General features: G+C 44.3%; 1 protein-coding gene across 2 annotated transcripts in view; it reads left to right on the forward strand.

Moving 5' to 3' along the window:
- PPP2R3A (protein phosphatase 2 regulatory subunit B''alpha) overlaps positions 1–18,574 on the forward strand; it is a 160,052-nt gene that overhangs the window by 29,073 nt on the left and 112,405 nt on the right. Inside the window, exon 2 of one of the 2 annotated variants that reach the window (XM_066597985.1) lies at positions 9,380–9,494. The exons of the other annotated variant lie outside the window; for it this stretch is intronic. The gene's annotated coding sequence lies outside the window, so the exon portion shown is untranslated. The remainder of the gene's footprint in view (positions 1–9,379; positions 9,495–18,574) is intronic. 2 annotated transcript variants of the gene reach the window in all.

The following is an 18,574-nucleotide window of genomic DNA, read 5'->3' on the forward strand; positions in this document are numbered from 1 at the left end:
TAGTCCCATAAATGTTCAAACATGTTCAGGCTTTGACTACAACATTTATATACCATGATCTGTGAATCGGGGGGCATAGCTATAGTGGGTGCGTGAGTGACGTAGCAATCGCATACCCCAATAGTAGGACCTACACCTAATAGAATATGCCCCTGTTATGACTGACGCCCCTTGGAAAACTGGCATAAACTTTTGTGCAAAGACAGAATGTAGCATTAATTGGGCGTAGCCTGTTTGGCAAATAGGTCAAGTAATACTACATCCCGGATACAAGTGACCTGTTCTGTTGGTCCTCAGATTGCTGCATAAAATCCCAAATTGATGGGTTTGCGGTCGCAAGTCACACGTGACTTTGCCATCATAGACTGCAGTGCAAGTCGCATATGACTTTAACTTGCTACTGCCTGTCTGTGATTTGGCTGTGTTTAACATCCCAACTCCATCTCTAAAACGGTTGTCTGACCGCAATTCGCACAACTTTTTTGGTAGTGCCACTTTTTTGAGACTTTTCTGAGAGTTGCTGTGTAGCCCTAACCTAAGGTCAGCTTCATGGGGGCGCTAAAATTGCACAAGATTTGCCCGTTGGGAGACGTAGAAGTAGGAACCCCATTCTTTTGAATGGGTTCATACACATGAGTGATGGTTTCCTGTATGGCACAGCGTTGTGATGCTATGTGGGAAACAAATCGCAGCATGTTCTATCTTGTGCGTGCCCTCGCATTGCAGTGCCCACTGTTTTCAATGGGGCTGGTGGCAGCATAACACCACGTGCTAGGTACACGCGATGCGAGATCTCCCATTGAAAACAATGGGAAAAACGCTGCGATCCGCAGCTGACAGAACCCGGCGGGGGATTCTCTTCTCAACTGAAGTGATGCGAAGCTGTTTTGCCATGCAAAAGGCTCGCATTCATGGGGATTTCACATGCATGGCGAGCGTGATATGGGGGTGGGATTCACGGCCCCATATTGCGCTCGCCAGTGTGAAGTTAGCAAAACTTTTCAGTACCAGCAGTGGACATTTCATCCATACCTTGTGGAAAGAATCTGCAATGAGAATTTTGCCACTGATCCACCCCAATACCTCTGTATTCCCACGAGGTATTGGGGAGGCAGTAAAAACCACATGGGCAAATCGCATGATTTAAAACCTGCAACTTTTTTTCAAAAGCACTGGGGGGGGGGGGGGGGGGGTGAATACAGCCTTAATTTTATACTTTGTTACTCGTTAGATTATTGCTGGAAGGTGGATGCTGCCACTTCCTCACTGGTAATCCGCAGCACCTCCATACTTGGCTGCCAGTAGGCTCCGGGTCTGCCTTGCATATGGTACCCAGATCAGAAATCTTGATCCAGTAAAATTCCTTTAATCTAGCAAGAATTGGAACAGATGGACAACAGATTACCAAATCTGCATGAAACAAAAAAAAAGTTTAAAAGTATGCTACTATCAGAATTTCTGGACTTTCAGATGCTGGACTAAAGGACTCTTGCTGTAGCATTTAGGTTACTTTTCCACAGATAGGTTGCCTGTAGTCCGACCCCGTGGCCATTCCTCGTTCTCCAGCACCGCGTTTAGTAAAAGGATCTGCTTTCCATCAGTGCACATTATTCTGTACAGCTGTTTTGCATCTTTGGCCGCCGCTCCATTTCATGCAGATGCTTGAGGGAATGGGAACGCCTGCTTATTAAATGTTTTATCCCATGCTCTGCGTTGTGCATTGTGTGTGACTACAGCGCAGGAGGGCAGCCTGGGGTATGATGAATATGTCATCCATTGGCCGATGCGCTGAGCCATTACACTTTATCCTCTTTACTGTATGCTCATAAATTGCGCTGTACAGTGGTTGGGTGCTGCAGAGTCATAAGTCTGGCATGTCGGAGCCCAGTGTAAGGGATACTAGAGTTATTGCAATTACCATGTGTATATATCTCTACCAGGCGGCGCATGGAACAGACATCTTGGTTGATTTATGGGAATTCTGTGGGTAGGAGCATCGCTGTATGTTATAAGGCTTTGCTCTGGGATGATTGTTCGGCTTCTTTTCTCACCAATAGTGTCTCAGAAATAAGTATAATTGATGTAAAGTACATGTTGTGCTTATGATGCCTGACAGGTAACTTCTAAGAATTGTTTATACAAGTTTGATGGCCTGTGGCATGGGTGGTAAAGTCATGGCACACATGGCATAAGAAGTGCACACTAGAGTTTTCGGTTATATCACTAGGTGGCTGGGATGTCGCAGAGAAAAAGTATCTTTGTTGTTTAGGACATCTTTGAATTGAGAATTGGTTGAGAAGTGTTGTCATAGGCACTTTCAAGCAAAAGGGTTGTAGACTGCTGTATTAATAACTTAAAGCGTACCCGAGTTTTCAACTGTTTTCTAAAATATACCAGGTTCTTCTTACCCTCTCAATTAGTGCTTTTTGCACCCTGCTTCATTATTTGTAAGTTCTGATTTCAGGTGGTCTTACACTTTAAGGGAGGTGGCTTTAGCCAGCCTAGCAGTCTGATACCGGTAGTAGTTCACTGTCCTGCACTTCCTTACCCTTACTTCCCATGCTGCTTTGCACTGTGTCTGGTCCAATCGGCAGGGAGGCAGCATCTGACGTGAGGGGGGGGGGGGATGCTCATGTCTGACTGATGCCGACTGACTGCTGTGTGCTTGCATCTGGGAGGGAGAGGAGGGGTTGATACTTGAAGCATGCTATGTAATCCACTCTACGAACAGTTCTGCATGCTGTGGATATAACACACAGGCAGAAGCAAATCTAAGGAATGGCAGTAGGCTCGACTCTCCTCCTGCAGAACATGGAGCTGTTGCTTCAGTGGGAGCCGCTTGAAGTGCTAACTTGGCCTGTCCTCTACCATCTCCCCCACCAACATGTTACCGGTACTGTTGTATCTTGTTTCCACCAGAAAAATGGGTAGATCAGCTGCACGCCCACAACCAACGCCCACAGTTTGATTGGCTGGTCTGGAGAATGGATGCCCATTATCTTCCCTCCTGCCTGTTGTCACTCACCCCTCCACCGCTGAGCGCCGGAGGCAGTGACAGCGGGGGTGGGGGGAGGAGTATGAGAGCAGAGCTAGGGGGCCTGTTATACCAAGCCTGGCCAGTGCAATGGGAACAGCGCTGTCTGCTTCCTGCAGAAATCTGTTCCACGCATAACCAGACTGACCAAATGAACTGGGTAATTGCAATCTGGCGCAAGTGCAATTTGCACCAGAAAACTGTTGAATTTTCAATAGTAAATAAACCCCATTGTGTTATCTATTCCTGGAAAAACTGGGTAATGGCCTGTACAACAGCTATTTAAAAAGGTTCTCCAGTACTTGGGACCCAAATCTCACTGATCCGATATTGATGACCTATCCTAATACCCCCTCCAATCAGCTGTTTGAATGTTTGACACTTTGGGATGTGTTTTGTAGCGTCTTCCAGGGTGACCAGCTGGAATCCACTGCAGGCCTCCTGCATGCGGAATCCGACCCAGTCGTGTGAGCCGACCTTGGGGTAGGTAATCAGTATTTAAGCTCCACATAACCCTCTTTTTTAATAATTTTATAATGAACATTCTTATTTTTGTAGTCATTAAATTACTTCCAACTCCACCCAAAACGGATTCCGACTCTACATAAAGTTCCTGTCTTATCCAGAACTGCACAGTTTTTATATAATTTTTTTTTCTACGGGAAGATGACCTTTTGGGTTACCATCCAGGAAGTTGTTTTTATGGTCAATGAGGTAACTGTCCATTAGCTGAACCCCAGGGTCACCGTCCCGAGCTACACTATGGAACCATCATGTTCATTATGACTTGACAGGCGTATACTTCAACCGTATGGAAATGCAAGTTGTTCAACAGTATCATTAAAGTCTTTAATGTTAATTTCTAGGTTGTTAACTTAAACAATTCTTCAGCCCCACTGACTAATCTGTTCCTCCTTCGTGAATAAAAGGTTACAAGGCATTCATAGCCCAGCATGAAGATGCCCACAGTCTGCCGGAGCAGCATGAAATAATGTGAGGGCGGACTTCTTGGAGGAAATGTTACTTTACAACACAGCTCCCCTTTGTTCTCAAGCTGAATGAAGGAGGGACCCAGAGAGTCATTCACACATTGCCCTCTTTGTGGCTCCAGATGCCAAACCTGGGCTGGGAGGGAGATTGGGTGGGAGGCAAAAAAGTGAATCCAGCCAGAATGACGAGTGCTTTAGCAAGTGCCCCGCGGCTGCCTTATGTGACTTCTAGGAAACGTGCTGTTTCGTTTTTGTCTGCTTTTTATTAATTGCTCTTACCAGAGAAAAAGTGCCATGTGCTGCCCATGTGTGCATTGTACATATCAGGTGGATATCAAGGACTCTGCATACGGCTCAGGTGTTTAAATTATTTCATCTTACAAAACGTAAAGTCAGGAAATTCTGGGTTCAGCAATAACGAAAATTGAGATCGATAACCATCTCAATCTAAACCCAGACAAAATATGTAGGAAAGTTTCCTCAACTCCTGGGAACAAGTCATTTGGAAGTGCTGGTGATATGACTAACGTTAAAGGCTCCCATGCATGTTGGTGAAAACTTCTCCAAACAACTGTCACGTCTTTGAGGGTCTCCTGACCTTTCCATAACAAACAATATGGGGGGAAAGAAAGATGGGGTATGTTGAATTTGCACGCCCAATGTGGTTTTTTGTTCTTGTAAAGATTCACTTAGATTTGGGTCCTCCTACACTTTTCGGCACATTGGGCAACAATAGCATGCCATCATTGGCCGTCAAAAGCAGCAGTTTCAACATCATCCCATGAAAGGTTGAGCGTGCGTAAGTTCTCTAAAAATGTACACTTGTCGAAATCGAATGAAACTTTGTGTGGGATTGTTACGCTGATATAAGTAATTACAATATCTAGCAAGGAGGCTTATAGGTTCCATATAGTATTCTCCAGCAAACCGGACCGCATTTGCTGTAACTGAGCCTCTAGATCGGCCTAACTTGTAGGCTGTTGAAGTTGTTGTCCCAGTTGGTTCCATACATATTGGTGACAAATCTGGCAACCAGATAGACGATCCTCTCTACTGGTAGTCTGTTGAAGGGATCCTAAGCCTGTTCACCTTGTGTGTGTGCCGTCTCATGTTCACTGGCCTCAACAACTCCCAACAGTCTGGTCAGAACTGCCCAGTTGGTGGGCAATTCGTCAATATGACCACCCAGCTTCTCGCATTCCAATAATGTGTCCCTTTCAAACTCTAACTCACTGAACTTTCGATTACATTGTAGAGGTGTTTAGTGGTCAACAAACGCTACACAAGCTGAAAAAAAGGTCCATTACACCTTGAGCAGGTGAAGAAGGCATCGTTGTTGGAAGGCATCAAGTCGCTGGGTGATGTGTGCTAGCTTTCCATGTTTTAGATGCTTTTAGTGCAGTCTGTATCCTGTTGGCATTCAGAAGCTGTATCTTCGTTTTATAATGGGAGTGAGGTGGTAGCCCATATAGGATGTAGACATTGCAAAGGGGTATCTGGCAGTGGCCTTCTCGACATCCCCATGGAAAACAGATGATCACTTATCTGAAACAAATGTTTAAATATGGGGATTTGGAAAAACTTACTGTCGGCCGAGCTGTCAGTCCAACAGCTATTGAAGGTGCATGAGCAACTTAAGACTCCCTAGTAAGCCTACCCTAAATACTCTTCAATAAGGGTCTCTTCATTTAAAGGGGCTATACAGGATTAAACAAACATGGCTATAGAAACTGCGTCACAGCTGTCCATGGGTTCTATCTCGTGCGCAGCTCATGTGTATTGAAGTGAATGGGATTGCGTTCTGATACAACACACAACCTTCAGAGAGGTGTGCAACTGTTTTTTTTATTCTGGAAAAAGCTTAAAGGGCTTAGCTGCATTTGCAAAAAAAACAAAAATAATGCAACTTTTGTAAAACAAGAAAAGAGCTAGTATTCTCCTCGTTTCACCTGGTGATCCAGCGCTGTAGCTCTTATGGTCCCCCGCAGGTCTCTGCAGGTCACAGAAGAGCAGCATCGGCTAGGAAATTGAGAGGAAAGTCTGGTTCTTGTGTTTTTGTTGTTTTTTTTTTTTTTTTTTGCGAAGTCGTGTAACCTCGGCAATTAAACAAAACTTTTAGAAAAACAAAAAGCCGATTCTGAAAAAGATATGTTACAAAATAATTGTAGACACAACGAAGCTCTCATTGCATGCACATGGACAATATTTTTGTCTAATTTTCATACCCCAGAGATCAGTCTAAAAATCGGACAGCCAGTGACACCCATGTAGGTGTAGGTATATACACATTAGCTTTATTCTTACTCTGACGAAAAGTCAGACTTAAGTAAATCGTAGCAAGTCCTTTTCTTGCCTGATTCTTAGATGAAAATCGCACATGTTACATATGTGGGGTCCCATATATCATACAGCACAATGTACTTGTTCTCAGTAAGAAAAACCAAGTAATCTTGTAGATATGATACCTTTTTAATGGATAACAAAAATACATGTTACAGCGAGCTTTCCAACCTATGCGTTCAGACAGCACATGAATGGTATGTCCGTGTACTGTCTGATCTGAGTTGTACCTGACAATATGGGGCACAACTTTAGGATCGTCCATGTTCATTTCACCTTAGGTTGACTGCCAATAGGGCTATAGGGCCCTATGATCTCTTATAGGATCCATTTATGTTTCGGGGGCCCCAAACTCATGCCGAAAGTGCTGCCATAGGAACCGATGGGACTGCATTCGATCTTACATAAGTTGCACAGCATTTGAGAGCATGCTGAATGTTGGGGACTTCTACTATTGTCTTCAGACATGAAGACCATAAAGCGATGAAGATGTTATTAATTCTATACAAAAAAAACATTGCTTCTCCTCAAAACTAATATGTTCCCAGGGTGAGAAGCAGATGGGTCAGAGGATATAAGACTTTCCTGTCATCTGGGAACAATTGAAAGTTAATGACATCACTTCTGTAGAAAGTACAGAATCTGCTTGGCCATGACTGACGACATCAGAGTCAACATGCAAGTTTTCCTCCTGACAGCACTCATAACATCGCTGTGTTTGCCTTGGAAAACAGTGCGGAATGAGACAATCGCTGCTGACAGGCTGCAACGTGCTCGAACTCCGAAATGTATCATGGAAAAGTTTATGCTGTTCTGAAGAAGCTTTCCAACATGGTCTGTTCATAGTTATGTATGATGGGACTCATCTCATCATGTCTGAGAACCAAAACAGCAGCCTTGTCCTTGGTGACCAGCATGATGCTGTGCTGACATGTAGCAGCCAAGATCACACCACCTTGCAGCTCGGCACCATTACCGCTAAGTGTCACTCACACAGACGTTTTTGACCAGCAATTAGCGCCGGCTTTTCAGCGCTGCACTAAACGCTGTACAACCACTCCCATTCATTTCAATGGGGCTGCTCACACAAGCGTCTTCAACGCTGCGCTTTGACAGCGAGCATGTTCTAGCTTTGGTCGTTTTCAGCCCTGCGTCGCCCATTGAAATGAATGGTCAGCTGTTTCACCCGCACAACTTTGTACTGCGCTTTTGGCAGTGCTAAACGCAAGCACTAGCTGCACTACATAAAAGAAGGAATACTCGCCTAGCTGGCGCCGCCGTGGACCCTGCTGCTGTTCTCCGGAGCTCAGGGCAGGCTGCCAGGCATATCTATTGCTAGTGACTGGGATTGAAATCCCCACCTCCAAGTGAGAGGTTGCTCTGATTGGTTCAGGAGTGCTGGCTCCGCCAATCAGAGCCAGCGCTTGATGCACCAATCACAAACATTCATCGGTGTCACTCAGCAAGCTCTGCCAATCAGAACAGTCACTAGCAAAAGATCTTCTGTTGGCCATGACAAGTGCCTGGAGCTCTGGAGAACAGCGGCAGGGACCCGCACAGCGCCAGCTAGGTGAGTATTGATTTTATTTTATTTTTTTCAGCATCCTTGGCTTTGTTTTCAGCTGTTCACCCTCTAGAAAAGCATTTGTTTCCTCCAATTCACATCCATGGACAGTCGCCCTTCATTTGTTGCCCACTCTCCACCAGAAACAAATGACCTGAATCGGTACCGATACCGACCACAAAATGGTTCGGTTCTGACTGCTGGAACTCCCAATAACACCAAGATTGGGATCATTAAGGTGCTATAAGTATACATTATGGGAAAAGTTTTGCCAATAAACTTGGAGCTGTCTATGAAGTATTTTTTTGAATGCTGCATTTATCCCAAATATATATACAGACTGACTCGCAAAGCTTTTCTCTCAATATTTGGGTACGGGGAGCCATTATGCAAATAAAACAGACCGCCCCACCACCCATCAGGACTCCTCTACTGACCATATCTCACACCAGGGCCATTTTTATTTATTTATTTTAATTTTTTTGTATGCTAGATTTCAGTTTGCACCACATCCCAAAGGTTTCCGCCTGTCATCACGAAGAGATTATTTTAGTCGCGCTCTCCTTTTGTTTCTTCACACCCGTTACACGTTGATGGATTAAGGTCAGACCCTGTTGACATGTCTCAAGTGTTTGTCATGAGTATATTTTCTGGTGATTTGCAGGAAGACTTGTAATAAACTCTGCTCCATGTCTCTTCTCTTCTCTCCATGGCCGAGGACAGCCTGGATTGTGAATGTAACACTTACCTACTTCTCCTTTCATCTTGTGCCAGTTGGCAGGGGGGGGGGGGTGTAATTTGATAAAAACCATATTATTTGCATAGGCCTTGGCATGGTTTTGCTGGAGCAGGATTTTAGATACACTGTGAATACATGTGCTAATATCACACAGATTCTTGTGAGCAGAATATGGATCACTGCCTAAAAAAGCAGAATCGCCATTTCGAGATATGGGAAAGATGGGTGACAACTTTCGCTTTCACCTAGTTTTTGAATATTTGTCAATGCTAATTTGTTGAAGCCGTCGTCGTGTCTAAACAACCTCTTCTCTATGATGTGAATATGCTCTAATAAGGTGTATAAAAGTTTATCCAGCTCGGACAACTCTTTTACTTTATGCAGTGATGTGTCCCGTATTCCTTTACTAGTCAAAATGACCATTCAGACCTCCAGGAAAGCTGGGTGGCATCCCCTGAGGCAGCTGTAGAGCAGTACCGCTTTACTTTTATGCAGGTTAATACAATGGCATATATGGGTCTACTGCATTTGATCTTCCCCGGCTGAATCTTTGCATCTCGCCTGATGAAAAGGCTGTTCTCTTCTTCCATTGTTCCAGGCATACGACTTTTCTTTGGATTGTTCGGTTTCTCTGTCATATCTTTTGTGTAATGCAAATGTGACTTGTGTGTGAACTCCTGTGGATTTCACTGCTGGTTTTTATCCCTTTTTAGGATTTCTGGAGACCTTTTTTGGAACATCCTGGAAGCTGTAACGCGCAACGGAAAAAAATGACCTGCTTAGAGAAACAATGTGCCCCTTGTCTGACTGCAGCGCTCTGCTGACCAGGTCTGTACTTGACATCTATTTCATCATGGAGCTTGGGGCTCATTCACATCCGCTCTAGGAGGTTTCAGTTTTACTGGTCCGGTCGGCAAAACCCTGGCCGAATGCAACCGGCGTATGACCCGAGTGGTGCGAACAGACCCCATTGACTATAATGGGGTCAGTTTTGTGTCCCACCCTCACACAGTTTGCCTGTTCTGATAGGGTGAAATAGCGCTGCATGTAGCGCTATTTTTTGGCTTATTTTTCTTTAGAGGAAATTGGCGACGGAAGTTTTTAACGGAGCCTCAGATGCTGATGTGAATGAACCCTTTAGTTTGCTATATTATTTAAATGGATCAGAATTCCTAAGCTCATTAGCAGTAATTAAAATATTAGTACTAATAGAATGGTGGACTTCTTGTTAAAAGGACCCATCAGCTCTCCTGTCATGTATTATCGATTTATTTTTTTTGTCTTAGTAGTTACATTCTCAATGGAGTTTAAGTCATCAATATCTTTTCTTAGAACTGTGTGTTGTGCCTCAGTTATTCCTCCTGGAAATGTATGAACAAATTGACAATTAGCTGTTACCGTTCCCCTTGTCTGGGGGATGGCGCACTCTGATACTTTCCAATCAATAATGGCGGTGAAAGGAGTTGTCCCGTTACTGGGCAACCCCGCTTCAATAGGGCCGCCTGCATTAAAATAATTAACGGAGCTATACTTGCCCCTTTGCAGTTGCCAGGATCCAGCATTGCAGCCCTGGCGATTTATGACAGATGATGTTGAAGGAAATCGGGTGACCGCTGCAGCCTCACAAACCTGAACTCCTTGCATCATGGCGCTCAGGATGGGAGTGCCAATGCAAGGAGAACAAGCGGTGATGGTGCAAGGTCACCTTTATTCCAGTGATGTCATCTGTCGCAACAAATGACAGGATCAGCGCTGGATCCCGGTGGACCTGGAGGGGTAAGTATACCTCAGTGTATTATTTTAATGCAGGCCGCCCTATTGACGCGGGCTTGTCTGGTAACTGGACAACCCCTTGAAGGAATGGTAATTTTTAGTTGTCGATTTCATTCATTTCCAGGAGGAATACCATCTAAGCTGTTCATGGGGAATTCCAAGTGCCTGTTCACATCAGTGTTGAAGGTTCCATTCGGAATCTTTCGCTGAATTCCGTTAAAACTGCATTCAGAGCCATTTCATCCTTCCGAATGCCAAACGGAAACCGAACGCATTCCATTATAGTCAATGGGGTCTGTTCTCTTCTGTCATACGTCTGCTCAGTTCAGCCATTGCGTGCCATAACGGAGCAGGAAAGCGGAACCCTATGGCGCTGATGTGAACCAGCCTTAAGAACTAACGAGGTCCTTTCTAATGGAGCTACATTTCACAAAAATCCAAATCTTCAGTAAGTAAAGGTCCCTGATCAGTCTTCATCTGCCGTGTTTAAGAATTGTGTTTAACCGCTTCTTAGCTAGAAGCTTAGATATTCTAGTTGTGACAGGGATCGTCTTCCATATACAGTGACTCATGCCCACTCCAGGGCTGACAGGTTGGCAGCTAACCCATGGGGCATCTGTATTAGTTGCCTTACAGTTTGTCAACAGGCTTTCCCAGATACATACTTGATGTAAAGGTTGCAGTTTTGCATTTACGGAGCTGCTGGAGTGAACATAAAGAACGTTTGTCTTTTTTTTTTTGTGAAGCTATATCTGACAAGTAACTTCATGACTGAGCGCTGCTGGCACCGTGACTCTAGAAATCAGTGCAGACATCGCTTGCCAGCTTTCATGTTACAGGAACCTTCTTACTTCCTGTTGTGCACAGACAAGTGTAGCCTGCAATGCAAAGTCTAGAAAGCGGGTTGTGCAGAGGGCGTCTGATGGGCACTGCTCCTTTCGGTTGTATTGCACCTTTTTAAGTATGTTTTCCATACAAGGGAATCTTGCATTTTATTTGCAATGGTCGTATGCAACTTTGTCTAAAGTGTGGTTTGAACATGAGCCGCCCTTTTTTTAGGGGACATACTCATGGCACAACTTTTGTCCTGTTTTTGTGTTTTTTTTGGTTGGTTTGTTTTATCCCTGGGACATATAGGTAAGTTGTAGAAAACCTTCATTCTCATGGAGAGGGAAAACCTACCTGCGAACTTAAGAAACTGGCAAGACTACAAAGTGATTACATGACTACAAAACCTCCTAGTGTAAATGATCAGTTCTTTTGTGTTACTTTACTGTTAGATACAATAGTACATTCAGACAGGTATGTGACTGCACCTTCTGTAAAGACTACAACGGCCGATTGTCTCGGCATCTCATCACTTAAGCGCTAACTCTATAGTGTGTATAAATGTCATGTGATCATCCAACCCCCAATATATGAGAAGGGGGAAGACTATAGCACTTGTGGTTACGTTTCGGCAATGTCCAGAAGACAGGTGTTGACAGTTTACGCTCCCGATACAGCTATTTATATGCAGGTCTGCCTGGATGGAGTCCGGGGTGGAAAGCAGCTGCCAGGCATCAGGGTGCACTTGGTTCAGGGGTTAAAGAGTGAAGAGTGGCTACAGCTTGGGCAAGGTCCTCTGCTGTGTAATACTATATTAGCAGCCAAAGTAATCCTCCACAATGCAGTATTTTTGCCCACATTTACAGTTTAGCAATGTAGGGTACTACTACACTCAACTATGCAGCAGAATGATGTAAATCAGGGCTGTTAAACTCCTTTTCACCAAGAGCCCCATCACCTTTATGGCTGACTTCAAAGGGCCAATTGTTCACATGAGCCATTGCTAAATAATCACTTGGTCCTTAACCCCTTGAGTGGCAGGTTTTCTACCACCCTGTCGTGCCCACCAGGGCAGGTTTTTTAAAATGGTCTAATCATTGAATTTCAACTAGTTTTGCAGTTGCGTCTCAAGAGCCATAACTTTTTCATTTTTCCATTGACATGGCCATATAAGGGCTTGTTTTTTGCGGGACAAGTTGTGATTTTTTAAACAGGGGGGAGGAAAAAAAGAAATGGGGAAAAAAGAAAAAAGGGGCCATGTCATTAAGGGGTTAAATAATGTATTAACTTCCTTCTCTGGGTCATTACGACGCACAAGGATACCACATGTGTGATTTGTATTTTTGATTTTTTACAAAGTAAAGGGAGACAAGTGTTTTTTTCTTTTTTTAATTTTTTTACTTTTTTTTTTTTCTTTTTTTAATTTTTTAATTTTTTTGTCCCTTTAGGGGACTTCCACAGGGACCCATCAGGACCCCTGATCACATTCCGGGGGTCCGATGATGACAGCCCTTTACATGCTGCAGTGACAACCCTTTACATGCTGCAGTCACATAGACTGCAGCATGTAAAGGGTTAACACAGCAGAGATCGGAGGTTTTCTCTGATCTCTGCTGTAAGAGCTAGTACCTAGCTGTCCTCTGACAGCTAACAACCAGCTCTCCCTGCCACAGAGACCATCGGCTTGCTTCTGACAAGCCGATGGTCTCTATGGCAACCTGTAAACAAAGCAGGAGGTTGCCGACATGTCGGCAATATCTTCTGCTGGTTTTTCAAAGCCCTTGCTTTGTTCTCTGTGGGTCTGTGCAGGCAGAGCACAATGTCACAGCTTGTGGCATTGTGCTCTGCAGCTCCCATAGTGATACATAGCCCGGAAATCTTCCAGGCTATGTTGCTATGAGCAGTGGAGCTCGTCCCCAGAAATTTTCCGGGCGTGCCACTCAAGGGGTTAAAGGGGTTGTCCCGCGAAACAAAGTGGGTCTATACACTTCTGTATGGCCATATTAATGCACTTTGTAATGTACATCGTGCATTAAATATGAGCCATACAGAAGTTATCAGAAATTTTTCACTTACCTGTTCCGTTGCTAGCGTCCTCGTTTCCATGGAGCCGTCTAATTTTCAGCGTCTAATCGCCAAATTAGACGCGCTTGCGCAGTCCGGGTCTTCTTCTTTTCTCAATGGAGCTCCGTGTAGCTCCGCCCCGTCACGTGCTGATTCCAGCCAATCAGGAGGCTGGAATCGGCAATGGACCGCACAGAAGCCCTGCGGTCCACCGAGGGAGAAGATCCCGGCGGCCATCTTCAGCAGGTAAGTAAGAAGTCACCGGAGTGCGGGGATTCAGGTAAGCGCTGTCCGGTGTTCTTGTTTAACCCCTGCATCGGGGTTGTCTCGCGCCGAACGGGGGGGCTGTTGAAAAAAAAAAAAAAAAAAACGTTTCGGCGCAGGACAACTCCTTTAACTTCTTAAGGACCAGTCTTTTTTGTACCTAAAAGACCAGACACTTTTTAGGAATTTCACCCATGTGGTGGTTCTACTGCCTTCTATTTTCTATTTCCTTCAGCTACCAAAATTATTTTGCTGCAGCTTTTTTTCTGTGACATATAGGGATATTTTAATATCTTTTAGGGTTTTTTTTGTTTTATTGTGGTTAATAACCGAGAAAAAAATCTTTCTCTTCTTCTTTTTTTTTTTTTTTTTTTTTTTTACATCTATGCCCCCTATGAAGTCATATAAGGCCTCTGGGGGTCATTCACATTGTCTGTTTTTTTATTAGACACTTTTCCACTGTAGCTGGGGCATCCATAGAAGTCCATGTGAGAGGGGAAAACATCCCCTGTAGTGATAATAGTCACAGGCAGAGCTGATCAGGGTCTGTTAGAACCCTGCAACACTGCTGTAGCAGGGGAGGGACCCAGCGGTGACGTGATCGCCAGGTCGCCTAGTGGAAGAAGCGCTCCCACTTTCACTTTTTAGTACATAGCACTCATTGAGCACTATGTACCTGGGAAAGGAAAAGGCACATGTGGTTAAAAACCACTTCTCCCTTCTCCTTCGGGTTCTCAGCTGTTACTAACAACTGAGAACCTGACCTGCTGCTGCTTGATTGCAGGAGCAGAGACTTTAATCCTGGGCCCTATTTTTGCTATCGGCGGGGATTACGGACCAAGCGCTGTATATTTACCACTCTTGGTCCTTATGGGGTTAAGGCACAAAATACGCTTGTCACGAAGGGGTTAAGGAGGTACTTTTTAATCATCCTTTCCTTTTGTTGCTAAGTGAAATTTAATTCTCACAAGTAGCAACATAAAGCTGACTAGGAAGATATTGCGACATCTTGACAAGCTGGGGCTAAGTGGGGCAAGATCAGCATCAGACCTGGAAGCCGTCCAGCTTTTGTAGTGAGATCGTATATCCGCCGCTGCGGTCTCCTGAAACCTCTCATTGCCGAGCCGCAGTAGAATCGTCAAGGCTGTTTGGTAGCTAAATGACCCTCTTCGGAAGAGCCAAGAGTGCACAATGTGCCGCGCTGCAGCCACGCACTGCCTCCTTCATGTCTGTACGATTCTCCTTTCTCCTGCTCTGACGGAGCGCTAGAACCCCCCTGGTAGTAATGATGATGTGCGAGATGCCAACTGATGCATATTCATTGGCATTCCATCAAAAGGCAGAACGTGGAGGCACACTTGTATGCCAGAGCTTCTCTGGTTACTCGCTGCACAATTTTTTCCAAATCCTACACATGGCAAGAAGGCACGGACACAAAAAAACAACCTATTTTAAGGCACGTGGAAGCTCCCTCTTAACATGCCCTCATCTGAATTTCCATCTCGTAAACAAGTCATTAAACGCTGTAAACCGCGGCGTATAATGATGCGGCTGGTCAGAAACCAGAGCTTTTATTAAAAAGACACTTTCCCTGAAAAAAAAAAATCCTTCCGCGCTTTACCACTTTTGTTATGTTGGGGGGTTAAAAATGAGGTAATTAGTAGACGGACTGTCAGACGATAGGTAATGTGCAGGCTACAATGTATACTGAGTCATGGAGGTATGAATCATTGTAACCTATGAGTTATGAAGCGACACATAGTGACGCAGCTCGCTCCATCTGTGGATGCAAATCAATGCCAGCCAGCTCTGGCACAGTGTGCCCTGCAGCTCCATCAGGTTTACCCTCTGAGTAAAGAGGGGATTTTAATATTGAGGGGGCACAATTCTTTATTCCACATGGGGTAGCTACTCTAGAACAGAACTGTGTCGTAAGGTGTCTAAATCCAATGCATCCAGACGTATTCTGCAAATGAGGCGGGTAACGGGCAATATCTTCAGATGAACCACTCGCATTCACAGGGGTTCTGAACGGAATCTCCTTTTATTGCTAAGCAGCATGGATATATTTAAAGGGGTATTCTAGGTATACAAAAGAATGCTACTCAAAAGTTATTAAAGTATGCAATGATGTTTTATGAACCGGTTGCCCTTTTAGTGGAGTTCACCCCTTAAGGCCCAATGTCCACAGTGGATTTGATTTGCGGAATTTGCGCAAAAGATCCACAATTCAAAGTGCCCATAGGGAAGCCTTGGCATCTGCAACTGAATTTAAGCATGTAGATTTTATTTTGCGGACCGTTTGGTGCGGAAAACAAATCGCAGCATGCTTCATTTCAGTGCGGACGGGCTCAATAGAAGTCATTGAGTGCGGACGATCCAAAGAGATCCGCAAATACAATTGTGGCTGCACTGCGGATTTGAAGGCCAAAATCAATTAGGGAGGTGGTGAAGTTGGGGTTGTGGATTTTTTTCCCCCACGCTGATGATCCGCAGGGCATCCACGTGGAAAATCCATTACATCCGCGATCTCCCGTAAATGATTTCCGCAGGTCTCCCGCTGCGGAAACCCGCATGCAGGATCAGATCCGCCAGTGGACATGAGGCCTTATAAAAGCTGCGTTTCTTGGCAAATCTACATGTAACACGCAGATTCAGCATGGATTTTTTTTTTTCATTACAGAAAAACAATCCTGTATGAATGTACCCTTAAGAGTTTTTGATAAATATCCTTCAGGGTGCTTTCTTTCATAGCGGAATTTGGCGTGCGAATTACAACGTGGATTTTGGTGCGTACTCGCAGCATAAATCTGCTACATGGAACCATGCCCTTAAAGGGGTTTTCTGGGACATGGATATCGATGACCTATAGTTAGGATAGGTCACCAGTATGAAGTTGGGGGTGTTCAACTCCCACCACTCTGGCAATCAACTATTTGAACAGGTTGCAAAATCTTTTAAGGAATTTTCTGCATTAATTCCATCATGTCACTTCTTCTTACTTTCCATGTCATTTCCACTTCGGAATTCCACACGCGGATTTTCCCCGTTGATGAGGCCGATTCATACCAAAAATAGCATCAAACAGACATGGATTTTGATGCAATTTTTCAAGGTGAAACTGACACGGAAAATTCCACTCCGAATTCCGCCATGTAAACTTACCCTTGGTGTTATTAATGGTGGTGTCTTCTACAGACCTCCATATGTCCTACAGGCCTGTTTAGGAATTATTGCCTCCAGTTTTTGCTGTGTAATGCTTCCTTATAGGGAAAATGATTCACCCCAGCTGCGGGGCCTCTGTCTTGAAGCGGACCCACAATCTGTAAAGGTGTGTAGCTTTCCTTACATACATGTATTCTCCATGAAATAACATTGCAGGAGCACCTTTTCAGAAAACTGAGTTGGGCTGTTCCTCTGTTCTTCCTCGCTAAAAACGAAATGTATTAAACTGCATTTTGCTGTTTCCCTTGTCAGTACGAAGTGACTCTACACCGCCTATAAAGAATTTGGAATAATACCTCTGCAGCGCCACCTATTGGATGGCAGCATTCCTGCAAATCAATGTCCAATCTTTTATACGGGTCTTTGGAACAATGATTGGGAATTGACCATCTTCCTTACTTGCATATATAAGGCCATTCATGCTCCTCTGGGGAATAAGTCTCCACACTCGCCTTCTAGGTGCTCCCCCTAAGGAGTGATGATAACCCTCCTGCCTCTACACAGCCTGACACTGTCCAATTAGTGCAGTCCACTTACTCCTAGAATTCCAGGAGGAGGCATAGTATACAAAGCAGAATTATGAAACTTGATTCACCAAAATTACTTAATCTGAAATGGTCGTACTACCTAAAACAGACCCGCCGGGACTAATTGTTAATGTTGTCACGTTTTCTGCGTTGTTACTTTACTTTTATTTGTATTAATTATAATGTGTAACTTCTTTTTTCTGTAACTTATTCAATCCTGAACAGAAGCCTTTGCTCCGGATATCAACCTTGTTTTTAACTGCAGTCACCTGGAAAATATTATTTTGCCCTTGGAGAAGTGGATTAATGTATTTTGTGCCAATTAAAAATAACATGCCTAATTAAACATGAGAAGTTGTACCTGGAAACGGATAATTAAATCTCGCACTGGTTAATTTTCACCTATAAACTTCGTGTCGTTCCCACTGTCACAGTTGACTTTGTGTACATAACAATTATTTTAGTTTTTCGAGGTCGGTTGACTTGAGTGTGACCCTTGTATGTGGGCCGGCAGCCATGTACCTCTTGTTCTGAGAGCGTCCTTAGAAATGTGCTAAGTCAGGCTGATCCTGCCTCCGCTACTCTTGCTGCAAACCCTTTTATTTGCTCGCTGTGCCGTGCGAATCTGCTGATTTGTGCCTCTTGGGCTAAACAGTAACTAGAACTGGACACTCCTCTAAGATTTCTATACCAGTAGGCTATAAATATGTCTTTTGCTAGACTGCGTCCTGAATAAAACAAGTTATGTAACTTTTCATCTCGCTGCGCCAACAGAAACCAATAGACAAGAAGCACATGAAACGCTGTCCTTATGTGAGAGGTCTGCTTCCAACTCCGTGCACAGGGGGAACTGTGCAAATACTGGTCGCCAAGGCTTGTTGACTAGACACCATGTCAGCTTGGCAACTGGAATTGGCCTACTTTGCCTTGTTCGAGGGTCAGGTATGGCCAAAAGGTGGCCCACAGACCTAATGCACACAGTCGTATTCGTGATTCTTATCTAGTGGTTCCTCAGTACGGCGCCCACAGTATTATCTGATTCCATACAATACCTCTTGCACCTCAAATTTTACATGAGGATCCATCAGAAAAATAATAATGGCGTTCGTAAAGTATACCAATACTATGAAGTTATTTCTTCTAAGGGACAATATGGCGCCTCACAATGGTACCACATGATGGCTCTATAACAGACCCTTGGGCCACTTTCACACGGCCCACAAAATC

This window comes from Eleutherodactylus coqui, chromosome 1, assembly GCF_035609145.1.
Source record: "Eleutherodactylus coqui strain aEleCoq1 chromosome 1, aEleCoq1.hap1, whole genome shotgun sequence".
Taxonomy (NCBI): Eukaryota; Metazoa; Chordata; class Amphibia; order Anura; family Eleutherodactylidae; genus Eleutherodactylus; species Eleutherodactylus coqui.